The 10,072-nt window shown below is 41.7% G+C and overlaps 1 long non-coding RNA gene across 1 annotated transcript; it reads left to right on the top strand.

Moving 5' to 3' along the window:
* The first annotated feature begins 4,247 nt into the window (after positions 1-4,247).
* Positions 4,248-9,637, top strand: LOC308051586. Its single transcript, XR_013923513.1, has 3 exons — positions 4,248-4,280; positions 5,231-5,319; positions 9,505-9,637. It is a non-coding gene; the product is annotated as an uncharacterized lncRNA (long non-coding RNA).
* The last annotated feature ends 435 nt before the right edge of the window (positions 9,638-10,072 follow it).

Raw genomic sequence — 10,072 nt, 5'->3', positions numbered from 1 at the left:
CAAACAGTGCTCTGGATTCTCACTGTCTAATTTCTGCTGAAAATTAGCTTGTAGTTCTTGTACATGGATGTTCCAGGAGACCCTGAACAAATGCAGCATTTCTTTGACATTGCGTTTAAAACTCACCTTCCTATCTAGGTAGTCCCAGGACCTGAGTACTCTTCAGGACAAGAATACCATGGGAGAAGATCCATAGCTCTTCTGTATACTCAGATACCTCAGTGCTGAGTGTGGTATCAGTGGCAGGACAGATGGTGAGCTGCTCAGGGAACTAAGATGGCTGGTCTTGCACTTCATGGTGAAAATGAGAAGACAGAGCCACCTCAGCCCCTTTGCTAGTATGGTACCATGTCCGGAATTCCTTTGACCCGCCTGTCTTTGCAAACGAAGGAGACAACTACACTCTTTCACCAGGCAAAAAAAGCTGATGACGGCGTGGTCCATCAGATGTCTAAGAAGAATTCTGTCCTGAAGAGCAGAACTGACTTTAGGGAGAGCTTTCAGTTCACCACATAGCTTTCAGTTCATGTTTTTGTCTGCTGTTTATTGCAGTGAAACAAACCTCAAGGTGAAGCAGGCACTGACAGTCACTGCAGAGCTTGGAGAAGATCTTCAGAAACTGACAGAGTTCAACGGTGAGTCTACATGGAAAATTCACTTAACCAAAACATTTGGCCGAGCACCAGCATTCACAGAGTGCCCATGAGTCTTCCTTCCAGGCTGTGCCCTGGTCCCTGCTAGGGTTTCTCTGGATACAGGGGCAGAAGAACAGAATGGGCACATTGAAGACTGTACAGCAGATATAAGCAGTGTATACAGAAAAAGAGGTCCCTCTTTGCATGCAGGTCTCCCTGTGCTGTGCATGGCTAAAACCTGAAACAGCATTGCTGGCGATTCTCCTTCTGGTTGAATACTTTAACGTCAGCTGTGCTGATACTGCTCATGTCAAACATCAGTACAAGAGTTTGTGTAATTGCACAGTGGAAACTGTTTTCCCCAAACTGCTTGCTTCGTTCTGATCTCAAATTATTTTCACAATGCGCTTTCACACTGATGCAGTAATGCTGGTGCGTTGATTACTTTTACAGCGGCACTTTTCAGACACTGTGCAGACCTGAGGGCTGACTCTGTGCACACAGGACAGGTGACACCTTCCCATCCTGAAGCCTTGCCCTGCCAGCATTCCTCTCCTCTCTTGATGCAACAATAAAAACTGCATTTTGAGATATTTGAAGACAAGCAGTGCAGATATAGTTAGTGGGCAACGTGTCCTTTCTTAGCACTGTGTTGTATATCAAATATATAGCAGCACGTCCACAGAAAGAAGCCAGACCTGTCAAAATCAGAATACTCCATGCTCACACATCATCTCTCTGTGGAGAGGATGGGGGAACAGACCAAGTGGTGTTAGTCATGCTCTACAGTGCCCTGCTGGCTCAGGTACGAGGGCAGGATTACGGGAAGAGTTGGTGTGGAAAGGGGTGGAGTGAGTGCTGCTGTCCTTGGAATGTCTCAAGGACTGCAAGCTGACAGGAAATATTTTTAGATAAAGAGGAAAACTAATTTTTAAAAAATGATTCAAGGATAAATGATGGGGACGTGGCAGAGAGTACAGAGCATAGCTGTAACTGTCTCTGGTAGAGTCATCCAAAGGCATGGGCTTGTCTTTTGCTTTCTACGTCAAGGTTTTGTGAAATAGTGTATATGGTTTCAGTTGGGTGTCAGCTCGGTATATCAGGTTTCCTCTGAAGTGATGGCTGAGGTTCTGAGTGTTTTAGGTCTCCTGAAACGTATTTTCACAGGTGCAGTTAGATGCTTTTTGTTAATAGTCAGGGTGGCATGCTCTAAGTATTTTCCTGAAGAGGCTGCAGTGAGTATCAGTTGTAAGCAAATTTCTTCATCTGAAATAATTTTTCAAGCTTTTTTTTGGCATCTAATTCTTATCTAAGAATACTACATTCTTGAAACTGTATAATTTAAAAAAGTTTAAAACCTTTTAAAGTCAAATGTTTATTTGTCCCTTAAATCTCTGTTTTAGTTATATTGTAAATAAAAGTGGCCTCTTCACAATACTTAAAATGAATAAAATGTTTCCCAGGATGATTTATATTTGGCATAGTACTGGGAAGAGTGCCTGGAATCAGACCCAACCTTGCATTTCCCCAGCAAACCTCCGTAGAAGTATTTAAATATTTATGTAACTCTTTATCTAATTACTTCTTGAGACAGGAAGAGAGGGAAGGGTTGAGCAGCTAATACAGGCACTCACTGGAATGCTTAATGTGAGTTATGATGTTTGTTGACGTTGTGATGGTTCAGATAAGGAAGATGCTTGCAAAACACTGAACTTTTTATTTGATTTGGGGAACTGGGAGATGAGAAAGTAAACAATAGTTTCCAGTTACCTACTCCTTATCACATGTGGACTTGGCAGTTTTTAACTCTTTCCAGTGAGACGCATTCCAGATATCTTCTTGCTGTTAATGGGAGGAGAAGACAGGAGGCATGGTGCCCTGCTGGGGCATCTCCAGCTGCAGAGTTACTGGTGTCAGTGCAGGTATATTTGGTGGATCTGTAGAGCTTCTCACTGTTTCTTGTGTGATCGGTCTAATCTGGATGAATCTCTTCTGATCTCAAAATCAACAGAACAGTAACTCAGATCAGCCCACCTACTGGAAAGCAGACGTGGATGTTGACAGGCGAGGTTATCCCGCAGTTGGCGTGAGGAGAGGCACAGTCTTCCTGGTGCGGGATCATGCCCCGGGTTCTGTCCACCAAAGTCTTGTTGTGCTGTGCGTCAGGTTGCAGTGCAAAGCATCTGTTTTCTTCGTGCTTTTCAAGGAGTCACGAGGGCTGCAGTGAGATGGGTCTGATTGCTGCAGACTTTCAGAAATGATGGAAGACAGGTCTGATCGTTGTTGGGTTGACTAGATGACAAAATAGAAGATCAGCATAGTTGTTAGTATGAGCTCTGACATCATATGTGTCGTAGAATTTACCGGTTGCTTCATCTTTCTTGTCTGATGATTTATCTGCCCTAGAGAAGAGCTACTTTTCTATGAAAAGAACATCCATTCTTTATTTCAAAATTTGCAGTGGTGGAGATTACCACGATACTTATAGTTGTACTTTTTTTTCTGTACTTCTCTGGATTTTCATTCCAATCTGTTGAGCTTGGTGTGTTTTGTCTGAGAACAGCTGGAAAAGCTGTATTCTCTGCAGATGCCAGTCCTTATGTAGATATTTGCAGCCCGCAATCAAAATAACTTCAATGTTCCTACTGATTAACTAAACAGACCGAACTCTTGGATTCCCTCTCAATAATGTGTATTTGTATTTTCCAGTTCCTGTTATATGTTCATAGGGCTCTGCTTTGAATCTTTAGATGTCTGGTGCAAATTTTGATGTAAATAATAATTTTTATACCAGAGTGTCTGTGTTTACAGTTTTGTGTGAGCAGATTTTATTGTAAGAAATAAATATAAAGCAAGGAAATAGAAGCAGGTTCTCCAATCACTTACAGTGTCAGCTGCATGGCCAAAGGTAGTACTATCTTTTTTTCGTGTGTCACTAGGACTTAAAGTATAAAACAGATGAAATTAAAAAACGGTGAACAAAGACACCTCACTTAATTACTCTCTTGCAGGCTTTAGGCTATGATTTTCTTGCTTGTGCTCCTGCAGTTTCAAAGAAAATGGAATAGGAATTATGTGAAATCAGCACTTTTATCTAAAGTTATCCAGTGGCATCCTACCACTATGAACTTGCTGTGGAAGGATTAAAAGTATGTTGCTGGTTCAACATTTCTTTTTACTCAAAAAAAGGGCATGGAAACTTTGTTTTGGACTCTATCAGTGCAAAATTGCTGTGTTCAAAGAACAGGATAAATTCACAAATTCATTATGGTCTGTTGGATTATGACCTGAATATGAGGAAGGAGCAGCATCCCGAAACTTCAGTAAATATGGTATATAGAATGGGAATGGCAGTGACAGGAGTGGACTGCAGCTTCAGTGGGAAATATTGCCTGTCTGGGGAACAGCCGGGAATCCAGTATTGACCGACATATATCTGGCCAGGAATATTTCCACTATCTTTTTGTTTTTACTTTCCTTTTACAGGTGAAGTCAGATGTGAGGCACCAAACAACAAACTGGATAAGTTCACAGGAACTCTCACTCTTCGAGGAGAGAAGTATGCCCTGGACAACGAGAAGATGTTGCTGAGGGGTTGTACGATTAGGAACACAGAGTGGTGCTTTGGTCTCGTTATTTATGCTGGTAGGTAGAAAAATTGACATATGAATTGCAGAGCACATCAGCGCTAATGTGGAAGTACATCACACCCAGTGTGCACAAAGGAACCAAGAATTTTCCTCTTTGGAAAATACGTTTCTACCAGCTACAAGAAGAAAAACAAAACAATACATGAGATCCCTTGGCTTAATTCTAGGCTGCAAATGACGCCTATTGCAGGGAATTTCAATCTGAGATTTTTTTAATAGTGGTCTATAAGACAAAATGGCTACATGACAACATCCAATTCCATCTTAAGTGCTTTAGTAAGATGAAGTAGTCTTTTATTTCAGAAATGGAGTAAAGTTTATGAGAAAAGTCTTGAACAATTGATAGGAGAGAATATAAAAATTAAATCTGTTTAAGAATTAAAACTGAATTAAATCTGCCTTTACTGGCCCATACTGGGCCAACTGATGTCTTTCTCTCACCAGGTTTTTTAAAAAATTTTCACCATAAAGGCTATTGTATGAAAAAATTCACATAATTTCTATATTATTTGAATACATGTTGGAATATAAGGGTCATCAATAATATTACTGTAGTCCATTAGATCTATGCTTTTTATGAGCATAGACCTTCTATTGTTTCTATACTGCTGTAGACATGTGAGATGATGTATAACATGTCAATAATAACAGAGAAATATCAAGTATTCTGTGAAAAGTAATTAAACGTGAAAGGGAGGAGTGTGTGTTGAAAGAAGAGAACAGGATCAAAATCCAGAATAAGTGGCTTTATTTTACTCTCTCCATATAACCTAAGGCCTAAGTTTCTGCCTAAGTTTCCCACCAGTGCTGTAAACTCTATGTACCTGCCTTCAAGAAAGCTGTGGTGGGTATTTTTAGTGTAAAACACGGCGGGGCCTCAAAGGGAATTAGCTTTAGAACAGCTAAGCTTTATTACTAGAATTCATGAGTGTGTTTCATCTCCAGGGCCAGACACCAAACTAATGCAAAACAGTGGAAAAACAACTTTTAAACGTACAAGCATTGATCGGCTCATGAATGTTCTTGTGTTGGTGGTAAGTCTGATTCATGTGTCTTCATTTTTTCAGATGTTTTAATCATTCCCAGATGCTCCACCCCTTTGTCCACACAAATGAGGGAATATCAGAAGTGACTAATGATAAAAAGAAAAATTATGTAATAATTTATTAGCAGTCTGCGTTCTGTAGGGCCTCTGCCAGCCCATCTTGCAAAGCAAGGCCGTTGCTTTGACAGCATTAAGGACCTTTCTTCTGAGCTTTTCATTTGCTCTGCTCTCCCTTGCTCCCTTTTTTGTGAAAATCACTTTGAAACCTGCAAATGCCCTTTTTTTCCTAGTAATTTTGTCATTTTCTATTTAAATAAACATTAGCAGTTCTCCTTCTTCCAGATTTCTTGGCATCTCTGGTGATAACTGCATAGGACTTTGTAACTGAGTTTGTTAATTTACATGATGCCGGCTTCTGACTTAACACATTAGGGTGAAATATTAGACATGGTATCATTAATACTCAGAAACTGGTGTTTTTAGGGGCTGGGAAATTTGAGAACACTAATCTTATCTAGCAGACACTCTCCTCAAATTGGAAAACAGATATGATTTGAGCATTAAGCTTGTCAGTGGTTTTAACAAATGGCAAATAGTTCCAGGCAGGGGTAGTGATTCTTTTATAGAATCTCCCAAGATTTTACTGCTCAAATTCAAAACCACTAAGGGAAGCAAGACACATACTCTGACACTGCTTTGCTCAATGTTTCTTGGAGAAAAAGTCTTTGGTTTCAGGCTTTTATTTTCCTGCGGGTGGAAATTTGTTACACCTTTTCATGCAAGCTGCACCGCCTTTCATTTACGACACTGGGAAGGTCTGGTGGCCACTGTCCCCTTCTCTTCCTTCCTGCTTTTGCTCTCTAGCTCAACCTGGCAGCCAGGCTGGGGCTGGATCCGTTCATTGGAGCAAGGTGTCCAACAACAGCTTGCTCATCACAGCAAGGCTATCCTGAGCTGTCCCCGCCCTCCGAGACTTCATGCCTCCTCAGCACCGGGGCTTCTCGCACAAATGTCTCCAGGATGGCACCAGTCTCCAGCCTGGCTGCTTCACCCTAGCCCCCATCCATCTGCTTTTTTATCAGGATCCCGAAAGCTCTTTGGGTGGTCCCAGGGTTGGGAGATGCTAGTGGACAGAGACAGCCAGTCTCTGTGAGATTGGAACAGGATTAAAGCAGCAGCAATTAGCTGGACTCCCATAGCTGTGAAGCAGTGCCCTGAACATGTCCATGTGCCTCTTTGCTGTAAAGCAGTGCCACAGGACAGAGAGCCACTCCACGGTCATCTTCAAGCCCTCTTGAGTCTTTGCTCCATGTACACTAAGGACATGCCCTTGACTTTAGGACATGCCAAGTGAAAACCTTGATTACCACCATCAGCTTGTTTTCCTCAGTGTTTTCTTCCCTTACACTTAAGGGGACAGCAAAAACATACAAGGTTTGGGCCTCTTAGGTTCAGTATTTTGCAAGCATCTGAAAAACTTCACATTTTCTTGGGTGTTCTGCTACGCTCCAGCTGGAGAGGATAGGCAGTGGGGTAGTGCTATGGGGGAACCACAGGGCACAGAAATGGAGCAGGTAGAAACTGAGTAGGGAACTCAGGGCTCAGCATTCAATTAAATTCTGCCAAATGTCCTTTTACAAGCCAAGGGTCCCACCCAAAGCTTTCAGTCTGCTTGGCCTCTCTTCATGGACATGAGTGAGATGAATTTATCTCCTGGCTCCATTTTTAAAAACTGAGCAAGTTGCAGCTGATTGCATCAGCCTCTGCCTGGGCTCTTGGGCGATGATGGAGCCAAGGGTGTGTTTTTCTACTTTACTCATTTTTAAGGCGCCTAACATCTTGGTGTCTAAGTAAAGCTCTGTCGTACCCTAAGCAGCAGGCTCTTTGCACAGCCAAGGGGACGTGGCATCAGGTCCTTCCAGCCCACTGGGTGGTCAAAGGCTACGAAGTGCGGTCATAAAAAGAGACAGTATATTGCACTCAAGTTTGGAAATAAAAAGCAGCCACAGCTCACTATAAATAGCTCATTTTAAGTGTAATGAAACTTGTTCCATGTTAATACTGGCAAAGCTATTTTGTGTTTAATTGCCCATAAAACTTTCAGGCACAAAGCAGTGTTTAAGTAGGGCTCACCAATGGAGCGCTGGTTAAATGTTGCCCTGGTCTGTCCCAACAAGGGTTAACCAGGAGTGAACCTTTCCAGATGGCAACCATAGCTACTTTTTTCACATTTGGGAGTGTTTCTCAGGGATCTGAGAAAGAAGTGAATGTTTGTCTGCCAGGGACGCACCCGCCAGCTCCAGGAATGCTTTTTCCTCCAGAGTTTGCATTTTAGTAGTTTTGGTGAAGCTTATTTTCAGGCAAGTACAGCTGTCACCTCCATCTCTTAAACAACTTATTGCTTCAACTCCTGAAGCAGAACTCAAAGTGCCAATAAAGAAACCGAGACAGTTTTATTTCACAGTCCAACAGGAAGTATTTGTCAAAAGTCACCTCCTCTTTACAAAAATACAACTCATTCCCGCAGAGGATCTGCATGGGCAGGTCCCAGGGAGGGAGGATGTTCATGCTGGGAAGCCCTATGAGCACACATAAGCCTGTGATCAGGGCTTTTTTATGTCCTTCTGTTGCAGAACTGTGGTTACGATTACAACACCCTGCATACAGTTGTTTCTCTGCACAGAAATTAATCTCCGGGGCCGCTGTTAACGGCTTGATCTTTTGCATTTGTCTCAAAGTGAACAGCATGTTAGTGAGCTCAATGTAAGCATGAATACTGCAAAGAAGTCGAGCTGTTAGGGATGAGAGCATTGTAATGCAAAATGCACATAAAGCAAAATGTACATAAAGCAAGTGCAAGCACAGACAAGCACTGCTGCGACATGGGAAAGTTCAGCTACTGTCTTGCCCCATGTATGTTTCTGCTGCTAAATCCTGCACTGGATTACCTACATGGACGACTGTGATATTCTACAAACTCACAATTTTTGACCTGTGAGGCAGCAAGGAATTATTAAGGCTATAGTGATAAAATAGAATAGCCAGCTCGCTCTTCTAATTAATTTCTTTCACAACAAACAAGGTCTGCAGAGAGAAGTAATATCTTTTACTCTACCAACAGAAATATGTATAAAAATGGATGGGCTTGTCTATTTTATCTATCTATGTCTATTGGTTTAGTAAAGGACATGACCTGTCCCCAGGATTTGCCTCTCATGCATCCTTAAGTCCTGATTATTTCAATAGCACAAATCGAAGCCTGTTTTTACTGCTGGCCACAGAGGTTTAAAAACACTGCACTACATTCCTTACCAGCAAGCAATACTGTCTTCATTTCACAAGTGGAGGAATTTATTTGGTCGCCCACAAATAAATAGAAAAACTGCTACTGATGTGGGAAATAAATGTGTCCCCTGAAATTCAGCTTATCACTTTTACTTACTGCAGTTCACTTTGAGCAGCTTCTTGATATTACAGCTTGAGTTGGTCGAACATGAACTTTTCACCAAGTGATTCAATTCACTCCATTAAATTATCCTTCTTCCTCACATAGATAACCTCAGCGACACAAATATCAGCATTACCAGCAATGTTTCTATGTTTGTACCTCAATTATTATTTTTTTAAAAGGTTGATTACTGTTTTAATGTGATTGTTACTGGGTGGCCTTACACATAACGGCCCAACTTACTCATATTTCCTCCCTAATGATTATACTTGCAAAAGATTATTTTTAACTGCTCTGTTGTGCAGCCTGTTGATTCCATATGTTCACATTTTTACTAGGACATTGGTTGTTCTAAATCAAATGTTTGGAGAAGTGTATGCCAAAAGAACTGTTTTATTATGATCTGTCCAGGAAGGATGTCAAGCTAGCTTCAGTTTATCTTTCGCATTATCACTATTTCTACCTTTCAAATATTGGAACTATGCTAGTAGATGTTCAGTATCGGGGAGCTTCCCAGTTTCCAAATTGCCAGACTCTGCACTCTGTGATTTTGTCCTTGAGGTAAAAGTGTCATGACTCTGCTCTTTTTCCTCCTTCACCCCAGGAACTTTTCCCTGTGATTCAGACCATCCAACTCAGTCTCATTAAGGTCTTCTGATTAACCTATATATAATTAATGTATTGTTTCTAAACAACAGGTTTGCTTATTTGTTTGTTTGTTTTCAGATCTTTGCATTTTTAGCACTGATGTGTCTTATCCTAGCCATTGGCAATGGCATCTGGGAATATGATACAGGCTACTACTTCCAGGTCTATCTGCCCTGGGCAGAAGGTGTCAACTCTGCCCCCTACTCTGGCTTCCTCATGTTCTGGTCATATGTGATTATTCTAAACACAGTGGTGCCAATTTCACTCTATGTCAGGTACGTGCCAGAACCTCCTTTCATGTTTCATATTGGGAGAAGCTTAGCTTTTGCCTTGGCTGTAAGCGCATTTTCTCTAGACACGATTTACACCATATTGTGGACAATCAGACACAATCACCGTGATGCTTTTGTTTTCGCTGTCTTTGGAGGTCTTTGTCAGGGTTGGAGCAGGGGCAGCAGTGAGCCCTGGAAGAGGAAAGCATGATTTTGCAGTTAAAGGGGAGGCATAGGTCTAAGATGCTATGGGAGTAAGACTGGAAGCCTGCTACAGGTGGCATCTTGCTCTCTCTTGCTTGCGTTGCCCACCAAACAAAGTGAATGGCATGTACTCCGAGGTGGCTGTAGGGTTCATGTGAAGAGTGGATTGC

Source organism: Nesoenas mayeri, assembly GCF_963082525.1.
Source record: "Nesoenas mayeri genome assembly, chromosome: Z".
Classification (NCBI taxonomy): domain Eukaryota; kingdom Metazoa; phylum Chordata; class Aves; order Columbiformes; family Columbidae; genus Nesoenas; species Nesoenas mayeri.
Note: the sequence above shows the minus strand (reverse complement) of the source record. Positions and strands in the feature narration are given on the sequence as shown.